Source organism: Amphibalanus amphitrite, unplaced genomic scaffold, assembly GCF_019059575.1.
Source record: "Amphibalanus amphitrite isolate SeventyFive unplaced genomic scaffold, NRLGWU_Aamphi_draft 000047F_arrow, whole genome shotgun sequence".
NCBI classification, from domain to species: domain Eukaryota; kingdom Metazoa; phylum Arthropoda; class Thecostraca; order Balanomorpha; family Balanidae; genus Amphibalanus; species Amphibalanus amphitrite.
The window spans coordinates 785,521-800,176 of NW_024881543.1; the positions used below are offsets into that span (position 1 = coordinate 785,521).

Here is a 14,656-nt window from a genome sequence, read left to right on the forward strand (position 1 = left end):
GCTATCCTGCCGGTCACTTCAGGACCCGGCGAGAGTTCTGTCGGAGACGCATATCTATCACCTATACGGAGACCGTCCCGCCCTGACTGTCCACCAATCACAAAGGCCATCAATCAACTGGGGACGTCAGTGGGCCAATCGGGGGCCGGAGGGACACTGACGTCACGGCAGAGCTCCGCCTCCGCCCCCTCCCTCCCGGACACCCAGATGTTGCCTGGTCACGACAGTGACCTCGAGAGGTCACTTCGAGGACGCCCGTAATGAGATACAAGGACCGGACCCCAGATTGACCGAGGCAGGGATCATGATACGTGCACGTGCAAATTTGAGAATCTTCAAAACATTTAGGGAAGACGATGCGGTACCACCCCATGCAAATCGCCGATAATTTTCACGCAAATGGCTTAGTGAGTCATAGTCCCGAAACCCCCTGGTTCTTAGCTTCGAAGCTTCATCGCTTCCTCTCCTTTGGGTCAACGACTGCCCGGCCACCCCAAAATTCCGTTATTCCCAGGCGCAAGACTCAATGCTTAGGGTCTTCCAGACTTGAGACTTGAGTTAACGATCCCTAAGTCTCTACAGTCGCTCCCTAAGGCTACAGACTCTCAGTCCCTTGGGTTCACAGGGCGTACCGGACATTCCAGCCCCGGTGGGTCGTTGGGTGATTACAGGGCGTTGCAGGTAAATCCGACACTTGGAAAAAACGTGTTTATTCGAGTGCTATGCTCACGATGAAAAGTTGGGCAGTACGTTACATCTCTATGATCAATTGCCTCCCCGAAGGGAAGGGAAGGGAAGGGAAGGGAAAGCTGCATTCGGCCTGGACCAATAACTGCCAGATCAAGGTGCGCACGAGAGAAGGAGGACCGACCAGGAAGATCAACTCCATCAACGACCTTCAAGACATCGTCGGAAACGACCCAGACATACAGAGCGCTATGCAGCAGACCGGGGTTATCGCCGCGCCTACTCCGAGGGAGAAGCGCGTCCCCGCCGCGGCTGGGCCTGGCGCCGCCACTGCGCGCCGGCCGGCGGAGGGTATCGCGGCAGTGACCGTGTCAGTCCTCCCCGAGCCGGTGAGCGGGGCCCCTGCCGCTCGCTCGCCCGTGACCGTAGCTGCCCCTCCGGACGTGCCAGGGGCCGGGGCTGAAGCCGAAGCCGCCGAGACCGGACCGGAGCCGGAAGTGTCGACCAGGACGGCAACAGAAGCTGAGGCCGAGACTGCAGCTGGCGAGGCCGAGTCGACCGAGGAGACGACGGCCGAGTCGCCGGAGCCGGGGGCGAGAGCTGCCACTCTGTCGCCGGGAGTGGGAGTGCCTGCTGAGGTGTCCGGTGCGGGACCGTCACCTGCTCCGCCGGGCACAGGGACCGCTCCGTCTTCCCCGGTGACCGGTGATGGTGAGACTGCTGCCGCCGAAGGTCAAGGTAAGCGCAAGAAACGTGGAACTAACCTTAAAAAGCTCGGTAAAAAGTAGATCATGCGAACACAGACTGTCCAACTGGGAAAGTTTAGAAGTGTGTTTATGTTGTTTATGTGTTACATCTTCTGTGATGTCAGCTGAAATGTCGGTGAAGTGCCTGATATGAGGTGGAACCCCTCACACCCCGCCGCGCTGGTGCCACGGGCGCCGTCCTGCCGGCCGGGTGCCGGGGTGGGGCCGGGCGGGGGGGGGGAGGGGGGAGGGGTGATAGACTGTATGAACCGATCTGACACTATTCAACGATAGCCTGTGTAGTGAAACTGTTATAATGTCACTGCAGTCGGTAATTTAGTGTGTAAGTAGCATGGTACGACTAGGTATTTCGTTAACCAGAGCTGTTTATGAGCAGCAGTACCTATTATTCGCCGATGTTTACCGAGGGTTCACGAGGGTATTCGGACCTTTCTTCTCTTTCACTGATTCATTTTTTTTTTTTTTTTCTCACGTGCCAGTCACAAGCAGTAGTGCTGTCTTTCTGCATCTGTCTGAGTCTCCAACCGTTGAGAAGGAGTTATTGTTTTGAGCACAAGTCTTATTTCGCATCCCATAGCACCTAATTTAATGTGCGAGATATATTAGTAGCGTTCATTCGTTTTTAGATTTGGTTAGTTTAAATGGGTTTAAACCTATTTACCGCATTATAATTTAGTAACAGCCTGTCTATTCTGCATAAGTGTTCCATTCGCTCTCTTTTATTTACTGTCTTATGTTAGCGAGCCCGCGATGATCCGCCCGCCGCCGCGACCCGGGCGCTCTGCCCACCCTACTTACGACCTCCTTCTCCGTGCCGTGCTGCCGACCGACCGCGGATCATCCTTTTCTTCAGTCCTTTTATTTGTTCTCATCCCCCCTAACCCGACTTGAGTGTTGTTGTTCGTCTCAGCTCTTCGCCACCTCTGTCCCATCCTTAAATCTTTCTTTTTGCGCCAAACACTTCCCCGGGCTGCGGCGGTCGCCCTGCCCTCTACTGCGCGGTCGGGTCGCCTCCCCTCCCTCCCCCTCTCCTCAGCCCCTCCTCCCCTCCCCCTCTCCTCCTCCTCTCGACCTCTCCTCCCCCTCTCCTCTCGCTATCACCTGCCACCCCCTGCGGCACGCTCAGGTCGCCTTTCCTCTCTCCCTCTCCTCTCTCACTCTCCTTAGAACCCCTACCGTCCTTACCAAAACATCCCAGTTATTATTCTATCGTATCTTCAGTCACTCCTCATTGAAAATGGCCAATTATTTTCCAGATATGCGTATTCTTTTAATCATTGGTGGAATCGAATTAAATCCCGGACCAACTATAAATAATCAGCTTGATAATCACATTACGATATCACACGTAAACATCAATAGCATCACGGCCACCGGAAAGCTTCAAGAACTAGTAAATTTTGTCAACCTTAATCAGATTTCAATCCTCTCACTCACAGAAACCAAACTGGACGATACAGTTAACCCGAATTTATACACCATTGACAACTTTCACGCACCCATTACTAGACATCGAGACAGACATGGAGGAGGCGTGGCAGTATATATTCACAGTTCACTCATGTTTTCTAGAATTTCCTCACTCGAGCTGCCAGGTGAAGAATGGATTTGGATAAAAATCAAAATTAAAGATGTTACATTTCTTCTTTGCTCAGTATACCTCCCCCCTAATCTTCCAGCACAGCGACAACAAGAATTCATCGACAGACTTACTGACAGTGTGACTCGCGCCCAATTCTACTCTCAAAATGTGTTGTTAACTGGTGACCTAAACGTCGGTAATATATTCCTCCCTCCAGCCATCTATCACCACAGCGGACTGACATCTTTTGACCGTAAATTGAAAGACACCACTGACACATTAAGTCTTACACAGTTAATCACCGAACCCACTCGCATCGAGAACGACACGCATAATTTACGCGACCTTTTCTTTACATCTAATACTAACCTAATCATTAACAGCGGACTCTTCTCTTCCTTCTCAACACTTGATCACTTCCCTGTATTCGCAACACTATCGATCCAAAGAGAAAAGAATGACAACTTTACTTATTCTGAGTACTGGGATTATCAAAATACAGACGCTGACAAACTAACACACATTCTTTTACGAACAGACTGGACTTCGATTCTTAACAAAGACATTGACCAAGCAGCAAGAGACTTTACTAATTGTATAATGGACGCAGCCAGACAGTGTATCCCGACTAAACAAATAAAACCAAGACAAAACAAACCTTGGGTGACATCGGAACTTTTGAAGGAAATTAGGAAACGGGAACGTCTATTTAACACTGCGCGGAAACGCAAATTAGACAAACAAGCATGGGCGCGATGGAGAACCCAGCGCAACTTAGTGACAAACTTAAATAGGCAACTGTACGACGAGCACGTAAAAAATAAGGTGTCACTTTTAATACAGAACAAACACGACCCTTACAAATATCATAAAATATTAAAAGACCTAACAGGACACAAACAAAATCACACGATACCAACTCTTATACAACCTGACGGCAAGACAGCGACAAGCGACACTGACAAAGCGACAATGCTTAACAACCATTTCGTTTCACAAACACAATTAGACATCACTAACACGCATATTGCACAGCTCCAGACATATCTGACAAGAAACAACGAACCAGTGCCCACTCTGACCGACATACAAATCACTCCAGGCGAAGTACTTAACACACTAAATAACATGGACGTAAATAAAGCCTGTGGTTCAGACCGACTACCAACAAAAATTCTGAAGATGACAGCACTGCTTATTCATGAACCACTGACACGCCTATTTAACAAATCACTCACAACTGGTAAATACCCTGAATCTTGGAAAATAGCTAAAGTTCGACCAATATTCAAGCGGAAAGGAATTCCTTCTGAAATAAATAATTATCGGCCAATAAGTTTACTTCCTTGTATTTCAAAAGTTTTTGAAAAAATCATTTTCTCACATATATACCAACATATCACTGACTTTTCACTTCTTTCGGACAGACAAAGCGGATACCGACCGGGACACAATACACAACTGCAACTTACTTACATAACTGACTCACTGTACGGCTCTCTCGACAAAGGACAGGACTTCACCACAGTTTATTTAGACATTTCCCGTTACTTCGAAAAAATATGGCACAAGGGACTACTAGCAAAGTGTGAAAAAGAATTTGGAATCACAGATAACTTACTAAAGTGGCTTGGATCTTACCTAACTGACCGGCGACAAACTGTTGACATTAATAACACGACTTCAGAAACACTCACGCTCGACGCTGGGGTTCCGCAAGGATCAGTTTTGGGCCCACTCCTGGCAATTTTATATCTTAATGGACTCTGTGACATAACACAAAACAAAATGCTTTATTATGCCGATGACTGTTCTTTATACTCTTCTTACTCTCCAACTGACAACTTCCATGACATCCAGACGACGCTGCAAGAAGACTTAGACAAAATATACAACTACGGACAAACATGGGCTATAACATTTAACGCAACCAAAACCACACAACAAACATTTTCACACCGACAACAGACAAACATAGCAACCCTGACTTTCGGTGGTAGCCCCATTCCAATAGTAAACGACCACAAACACCTCGGCCTCACACTGTCCACTGATCTACGTTTTCACACACACATTAATGACGTCCTTCTAAAATTCAACCGATCCATGGGACCATTATATCCAATAGCGAAACACATACCCAAAAACATGCTTCTTTCACTCTATTCTACTTACGTTCAACCTTTCCTCGACTACTGTGACACCATTTATGACGGACACATCACAATGACAGACTGCATGAGACTAGAAAAGGCACAGAACAGAGCAGCACGACTGATTACAGGAACAGGACTTAGGACATCAACTGAAGGACTTCGACGCGAATTAGGATGGACTTCACTGACTGACCGACGGAAAATGCACAAAATTCAGTTCTATCACAAACTAGTGTTTAACCCTAAAGTTCCAACATTTATCAAATCTATTATTCCAAACACAAGACAGCAAAATACCACAAGAACACTACGCAACACTTTAACACAAACTATACCGATGGCCAGAACAACCTCCTACTACAAATCTTTTATTCCCTGCTCTACACGTATTTGGAACAACATACCAGAACATCTACGCCTAAATGCTAACCACAAAACCTTCAAAAAACATTTATCAGAACTTATTTTACCACCTCGGCCACCCTTTTTCTTCTTTCAAGGTACAAGGATTGGTAATTTACTTCATACTAAACTACGACTTAACACTTCAAAACTCAACGCTCATCTTTTTTCCATACAACAAACTGATTCACCTTCCTGTTCTTGCGGTTATCATTTAGAAAACACAAAACATTTTTTGCTTTTTTGTCCGTCCTATCTTCATCAACGAGACATCCTTTACAATTCCTTATCTAATATCCTCAACTTTGATTTCCGCACGATCCCCTCCTCTGAGCAACTTGACATACTAATCCATGGCAAGGATCTGAGCCGTGCAGTGGGCGGTGCGGTCGCCGCCGCAGTCCAATCCTTTATTATCCATACCCATCGGTTATAACCGAACATACCTACGGCTACATCCTAGTCCCATCCCGGTCCCACTGATTGCAGCAGTCGGTCTGGCAAGTGCGGTCCGGAACACCTTTCCTACAGCGCATCGCCGGGGTCGCGGAGCGGTAACCGAGCTCGGGCGGTCGTCAACAATTATTTTGTGATGATTATTTGTGTCATTTTTGTGTTATTCATTTTATTATGTTTGTGCAAGCGGCGCCATTGATTCAAGTGCATCTGCACTTTTGCGCCAATTGTTCGAATCATTTGTAAAATTACAATGTCTTTCAGTGAATAAATGTACTCTCTCTCTCTCTCTCTCCCCCAAAACACAAACACAGGATCGCCAACGGACGCCCCCACGTCTTCCAGCAAGACTCCGCCCCGGCGCACAAGGCCAGGACGACGCAGGCGTGGCTGCTTAACAACGTCCCTCACCACTGGTCGCCGGACTTGTGGCCGCCCTCCTCACCTGACTGCAACCCCCTCGATTATTTCTTCTGGGGCGTGATCGAGGCCAAGACCAGCAAGCACGCACACAATACCGTCGACTCTCTCAAGGCCGCCATCGTGGCAGAGTTCGCCGCCGTAGACAAGGACACGGTCGCCAAGGCGTGCGAATCATTTCGCCCTCGGCTTGAGATGGTCGTCGCCGCCGACGGCGGTTACATCGAGTAGAAGTGCAGCATATGACTCGAACTGGTGCTGAATAAAATGCCAGGCCTGTGTGTGCAATATTCATGCTTTCATTGCCGATTTCGTATTTTGCCTCTCAAGTGTCGGATTTATCTGCAACACCCTGTACAGGGCCGGCCGGAGCGGGCGGAGCACCCAGCAGGAATGCGGGCACCCGCCGGCCGCCTGTTGAGTGTTGAGTGCCCTCCCGAGTGCCGTGATCCGAGGAGTGCCGCCGGGCGGGCACGGTGACGGGCCGGATCACCTTGGGGGCAGCACAGGACGCCCCGTGGACGCCCCTGCGGCACGGAGCGCCCTTGGATCGGCGCGCGACGAGCGAGCGAGCAACACGATCGGCAGCGCCATCAATTCCGGCCGGTGCACGGGTGCATGGCGACGGAGACAGAGGCGGGCAGCGATGCACTGACAGGGATTGGCATCTAGAGGGATCTGAACAGGCGCCCACAATGGGAACTGGGCTGGTTTATTTCCACCAGGAGAGTTGCTACATCACGGATGTGTAACTAGTGGAATTTAATGCGGCATTGACGCACCAGTTGCGCGCAACATGTTACACAATCCTGACATTCAGTATGTGTTACAGACGTTATATCAAAGTCCCATATAAATAGCTTCAATGAGGTCTACGTTAGAAGCGACACAAAATATGAAAAACATACTCCGTTGCAGTTGCAGAATGCCTCGTCAGTAGGTATAAATAGAACTTACCTACTTATCGTATTTCAAAACCGGCATTTTGAACGCGAGAATGGATAGCCGGAATCCGGCACAGTCTATAAGTACATACCTACGCTGATAGGAAAAACGATGAATGCGTCTTAAGTTACAGCATGCATCATGTTTTTCAGGATTCGTATCGTACCGTTATGTCGCCATTCCGCGAGAAAACATTGGAAGGACCTTTTATAAAGACACAGGTCAGAAAACAAATTGCATCAGAAATCATCCAGCTCAAACGTCTTTTATTGTCATTCAATCATTCATTGACATTTTAAATGTAATATCTAATCATCAAACTTGAGAAACAGCCACACGGCGCGCCGTACGGTGAGAAGATTTCCGATCCCTTTCAGCCCGGCGTGGGTCAGCGTGCGACCATGAACGGTTGAAGCGGGGACGGACGTGTGGTCCGGGGTAACAGCCGGCCTGTCCCCTCTCCCTCGCCCGGAGAGCAGACGGGAGAATAATGGGCTCACCCGCCCCACAACCAGACAGCCTTGGATGAAATCCGCGCCCGAAACCTCCGCCAAAAAGAGAGCGCCGCTTTTTTGGTGTGCCGCAGATGCGTGTAGCTCGTGTCAGTGCCCGCGCCGCGGGAGGAGCATTAACCTGAGGTCGTTCACACGTGATCCAGTCATTGCAGCGCTCACGGCCCCAGAATACCTACCGCGGCGCTGATGAGTCATTCAATTAAGTAGCTCAAAGATAACCAACGCATTCTGGTGTAATAACACTTTAATAACAGCTTTATGTAAGCGTCAAATTGGGGAGCCTCTGTGGTGCTGTATGAAAGCAAACGAGAAGCATGGTTTCTCATCTGAGTGACGTTTATTTTACCAGAAAGACTGACGAAATCAGGAAGGCGGCCATCCTTTTTTTGTTGATATTCACAGCCGTTGGCAGCCGGCCATCGCTGTCTTTGGGTTCCACCTCTGACCACCACGTGAAGCCGTATGAGACCCTACACTGAAAACAAATCGACACAGTGAGGGCATGTTCTGTACTGGTAACACATCAGTCATGTGTTCATCGCACCCAAAACACAATAAGGCTGTGTATTTTCACGCTTGGCGGGACCTTCGACACGTTTGATAACACATAAAACAGAATAATGACACAATTTTATCGTGCCAAGCACGCTGGACGAATGTAATGCATCAGTGTATCGAAATCATGTGTTGTCGGATATGGTAGATGTGTACCCTTGCACAAATACACCGTGCCATCCACCAGTGAGCGACCTCTGAACCTTAACTTCAGATGGGGATAATAGAGGGCGTTTTTCGAGCACCGACTTTTATGCTGGGTTTTTGTAAAAAATTGCCAAAGTGTTTTGAGAAAGGTCAAAATGCACAATACAGCCGAGGGAGTCGATACATGATAAATTGTCTAGAGCAATATGCGCTGATTACATCAAGTGCAAGCTGAAGCATAGCTAATTAACGTCTGCTTGGAGGAAGAAACTCCTCGGTCTATATAGGATATATTTGAAAATTCGGTGGGTGAAAATTTATCCCGGCAATCTGGATAACTGTATTGTACAGTAGTCCTCCAATTTGGGACATTGTCACATGATGCACTGATTGAGCCGTCCACGTGACGCGTTCACCCTTCGACTCTGAAGCAGCCGACCGGGCGCAACTCCATCTCGTGTATGGGTCGGCGGCCTCGTATGGGTCGGCCGCCCGCGTGCTCAGCCCTGACCGCGCCCTGACCGTATGGGTCGGCCGGCCGGGTACTCAGCCCTGACCGCACCGGAGCGCCCGATTCCACTCGGGGCCCGGCTTTGGCAGTCAGCCTGTCCAGCTAAAGCCAAAGTCCCTTCAACTGCGCCCCGGTTAAATTTAGTAACACATTTACCTTGTATTCTGCAAATGTATTCACACAAGCCTTATGTGTTGAAGACACAATGATATTGTGTTTTAGGACACAGCACGACTGGGTTAACACATTTGTAAATTGACACGTCTGCGACGGGTCAAAAAATGCATGATGCAGGGTTCACAAGAAAGCCTAGTTAACACGCTCTGCCTGTGCGTTTTTAGTCGTTTTTTGTGTCATTTTGTTTTCAGTGTATAAAGGCGTGCAAACTGTAGCGCAAACGTCACCCCATATACATTTGACCTTCAGTTCGGTGTCAGACGAAAACAAGAAGACTTTTATTAAGTTATGCACTTGGTATCGCGCAATAAATGGAGTGGGGAGTTCAGTTAAGTGCCCGGACCCGACAAGAATATGGATAACCTAATAACGGATAGCTCACGTATGGAGGAAGGTGTGGAGCAAACTACTTTGACCTAAGTGTACGACTGTTATGTCACCATCACAGCACGTTTCCGCTTCTCCGAATCCCTGATGGCAAATAGCGAATGACTTACTGAGATGCGCGTCGATATACTAGCATTTGATTTCATTCTAATATTTATCTGTATGGGGTCGATGGACCAAATAATGCTTGGATAAGTGGCTCATTTGTCAAACGCTTTAATTACGAATGAAAAGAATGGTTCGCCAGATGCAGTCGACACGACCAGCTTAGTTCAGTAATGTCACACAAACAGCTTGTTTTGTTGAACAGAAAAGTACATACCTACAAAACTGGTCACTGGCCGCGCTATACAGTTTGAATGAGAACCACAACAGCTTTTGAAACGATGCCCTGCTCCGGGTTGTTTGGCAGCATTGGTCCAATTATTGCCGCCATTGCTTTTGACGGAAATATCGATAACATCATAGCACATCGCCTACCCCAGTGCCGTGAAAACAATCCCAATTTAGCACTGAACTTTGTTTAATTTATGTGCACCTACATCCGTAAATGCACGGAGCCGCAAATAACTATAAGTTTGTGAAGGAGTTGAGCTTAATTAATGTTGCTGCGATTGCAAAGGAGCTAAATCCAGCAGAAACGCTGTGGGAAGGGCAACACTACCGCAGCAAAGCTTTTCGAAACACCTTTTTCGAATCATCCATAAGCAACCGACCTCGCATCACTCCATATCTCACCATATCTGAGATTCATCATATCTGACCAACTACATCCAGCACCTTCACGGCATCTGACGCCGCAGATACCTCAGACCGAGTTGGCCGTCCAACTTCTCGTTAGTTAGCGAAGGATTACCTGCGCAGCCCGTGTGCGTTGAGCTGGTCGTCTAAATTCAACGCGCGGCAGCCATGGCGCGGTTGGAAGAGTTCGCTGCATCGAGCGGTGAGCGGTGGGGGTCCACGGACGGGTCAGTGACCTCCGAGACGCATCTGACCTGCAGGGCGCGCGCTGAGCTGACCGGCTTGACGGAACGGCGAATTCGTGGGTAGTGATAGACGGGGCGAGAGAGAATAGCAATAGGAGTACCAGCACAATGAGGCCGCCAAATGCGTCAGATGCGAATATTCACGAGCATCTACGATTAAACGCATCCACTGTTGGTCAGTGTGCATTTCTAATACGAGATTAAAACCATTGGATGCAAGTTCAAAAGATAGCGCAGGTCGACTAGAGAGAAATTAATGACTATCAAGAGCCTGATGAAGTCAACTAGTGATCCAAATAAAAGGTATATTTTGTAATTATAACTATTAAGTAGGTCAGCTACCGAAAGGTCAAGTTATATAAATATTAATGACCAAATCGCCAATCATAACAGGTATCGCACGCATGGAGATTGCGAAATATCCCTATCGCAAAAGTTTCCAGGCATATCATACAATCGCCGGTTTTTAATTGTCCACTTCTCGAACGTTGGTAAGAAGCATGGACCACGAAGATTGCACACAAAGGGAGCAATGAGCGTAGCGTTGATTGCTGCAGTCTGCGCCTTTATACACTCTGGTCTACAATCGCAAGGTAAAAAATTTGCTTATAGGTTATGAAATCAAAATATTCCCCACCCGGCACTCCATGCAATTACGGAGCAACTTTTCGACAGCCTCGTCATATGACATTTGTCCTACATTCCGTCACCAGAAAAACTATTCACTTATGGTTAATTACACAAAAATAATTCAACCAAAACATGGAGCTCAAAAATTATTTTAAGTGGAGTGGAGGCCTTGGTTCCAGCCGAGCCAAACGACTTTGAGATGGTCAGGCTTTGAACCGGGGTCTTTGGGCTGGCAGTTAGCTGGCCAGTGGCCATCCCTTTCGTACAATATCGTCCTTCCTCAGTCCAGCTTGCCGAACCATTCATCGCGTAATACACATACAATTAACCCTGACAGGCTAAATTTGATAAAGCCGCAACTGTGGACCGAATATTTTTGTCACTGGCGAGCATTTGTAGAAAAAGATCACCAAAGAAGTAATAATTAAACAGGGAAAATGTCCCCTATTAAATCAAGCAGCCCCAAGTCCATCTGCCGCCTAGACGCTGTGCCAGGGTTTATCGCAGAGCACATATGTTCTCCTAATCAAAGATGGTCTCACTGCATGCATTGTATAAATTTCCCCTGTTTAGCGGCCGCGGGCGGAGATTGCACTATGAGATGGCGTACTACGGCCCACTCACCACCTCATGAATGTATTGAACGTGAGTGCAATCTCCAGACTCCAGAGGCGGCGACATACGACGGCCCCGTATCGCTCCCCTCACGGCAGTAAAGAACAATGCCACGGCGCTGTTGCTCGATGCGCTGTCCAGATACCGACGTATGCAAACCGCTGAATAGATACACCTAGCGTAGCGTAGTTCTACTATCGGCTCATTTAAATGTTGCGCAGATTGATGTGTCGTGGCAATCCCATTTGCAGAGCGGTACCCGCGCATAATTTCGGGTTGGAACCCTGATGAGCTGATCGCGTAGGGCAATTTCCATTTTCTGGTAATCCAATACATTACATGCTAATCCAACAGAGTGGTTTGATCACTTCCAAGTAGTCTCGCCGCGCGCTGCGCGCACGCATATGGGCGCCCGCCGCTGGCCGCGCCCTGTCGGCAGCAGGGGGCTGACCGCTCACCTGACCTGGCGCGCCGGTGCTGACCGCTGAACCGCCCTGTTCAATCACCACCACCGCCGGGTCAAACACGGCTCACACCTGACCGGGCCGCGCGCGCGCCACACCACCACAACACCGGTCGCCGGCGCCCACCACACTGCCGCCGGCCTCTCCTCTCGTTCGCCACCGCTGCCGCCGCCGGCCGGCCGGCCACGCGCACAGCTGGTCGGTGACGTCAACAGCGAGCGGGCGCGCGCGCGCAGACGCCCGTCGGCACCGACGATATGGGGGAGGGGGAGGGGGGTCTGCGCAGCGGGACAGCCCGGTGACGACCGGTGAACGGGAAGTCGAGTCACCGGAACTGGAAACAACCGGCGACCAGGCGCTGAGGATATGTTTCACAGACTGGGCGACGAGCGATATCGACAGTAGATAAAATTGACGGAAATTTAAAAATGAATAGGGTGGTGAAAATAATAGAGACGGTTATGTTTCGCTTACAGCAAACGTCTTCCCCTATACCTGGATGTCCAAAAGGCGCATATGAGAACCGGACAGGCATGAACGAAAGCATTCTATGTGCCGGTAGGCATCTAGATCGAAAAATATGAACTGTGTCTTCAGAACTTATTCTTTGGAGCGCTCTTGCGAGGAACACTATGAACATAAGTGTTAGAAAATGGAGAAAAAGTTGACGTCTCCTCGATATTTAAATTATGTAATGGTCAAAAACATATATTGGTGATATTTCGCCCAGCAGGCCTGCCTCGGAATGTAACAAGTGTACAAGTGTACAAGAATACGATTCATTAATTGTATTCTTGTACACTTGTTATATTCTGATGAAGGCCTGTTGCCTTGGCCAAAATATCACCAATAAATGTTTTCGGCCATCTTTCACATCTTTCCTGTATTGTCTCTATAGTTATATTAGACTGTCTTTTTTTCTTGCCGGCCATTAAGGTACGAACACTTGGTCTCTTCAGCAAAATAGAAACTTCATGATACGAACCACGCGACTCAAACACCCAAAACCCGCGGACTTATCCAGACCGGGGGTCATTTTCGCTAGTTCACACACTGTCATATCAGCGGACTGTGGCTCACAGAGCGCTGCGTTTCTATCGGGCAGAGCGGGGTGCGATTGCTCAGTGAGCAGCAATGCTCACCTATCGATCGGCGGTTCCGTGGACAGCTGGGCGTTTTCCAGCTACCAGTTGATAGCGGACAGGGTCTGGCCCGTGTGCCGTTGACCAGCACAAGACCTAGCCCAAGTGATCGCGGCACTTGGGCTACCTCCGTTAGGAGGTAACCCCCCCCCCCCTCCTCCCCCCCCAGCTGATAACTACTGAATAAATTGTCCCAGCGAGACGCACGAGGCGGAAAGCGGAAGCTTTTCGGAGACAATTCGTTCTAATCTTTGAAATGTGGAGTCAATGATCAGGCCCGGCTCAGGTCAAACGTCCAAAAAATGGGACAGCATCAGTATAGGTTTTGAAGTCTTGTCTTGATCATTTTTCGTCAAAAGCTGTTAAGATATGTACCAAACCGATACCTACAAACACAAAGTGGATATATGCAATATTTTCATAGTCGGATATTATTGACAGCTTTCCCGTAACCTAGCACAACGATACACGAGGTCGAAGACAATAGCCAAGCCATGAGACATGAATGACTCATGACTATAACTGGCATCAGTGATCAGGCCAACAACATTGTTATCAGATTGTTATCAGAACCATTCGACAGTTCCCAGCAAGAGCTTCCAAAGTGTCAAATTTTCGAAAGATATTTCAATTTGTATAACATTCGACATTCGACTCAGCTCGACCAGCTGAGTCGAATGGTACAAAAAAAAAACTCAATTTCGAAAATTTTGACACTTAGGATGTTCTTGCTGGGATCTGCCGCATTGCAAACTTGTGAATCCAATCCAATATGACCCCAGCTCACAATTCAGTCTTATTATATCGCTTCAGTTACTGATATCGATTCAATCGGTTGGGATTTTTTCACAGGCTTGCTCATTTCTCGGAACATATTGATATAGCAATGCAAAATCAATATGTATCAATATGAACATATTGAATGTCTTTGAATTGTAATGGATCCTTGAGATCAGTTACATCAAGATTATCGGAGAGATTTCACGTCCGATCCGACGGAATCAAATGTCTGCACCTTGCCTTGGGAGCCACTGAGATGGATCACGGATCCAGCACTCTGGACATGCACAATGCACGGTCTGGTAATTGAACAAGGGTCAACGAGGTTAGGT

General features: G+C 48.3%; 1 protein-coding gene across 4 annotated transcripts in view; it reads right to left on the reverse strand.

Annotated features, from left to right (window-relative positions):
- LOC122377567 (sodium bicarbonate cotransporter 3-like) overlaps positions 1 to 12,537 on the reverse strand; it is a 118,736-nt gene extending 106,199 nt beyond the window's left edge. Inside the window, exon 1 of one of the 4 annotated variants that reach the window (XM_043357745.1) lies at positions 12,397 to 12,537. The gene's annotated coding sequence lies outside the window, so the exon portion shown is untranslated. The remainder of the gene's footprint in view (positions 1 to 12,396) is intronic. The other 3 variants (XM_043357740.1, XM_043357747.1, XM_043357719.1) reach the window with 3 other exon arrangements.
- Between the last annotated feature and the right edge of the window lie 2,119 nt (positions 12,538 to 14,656).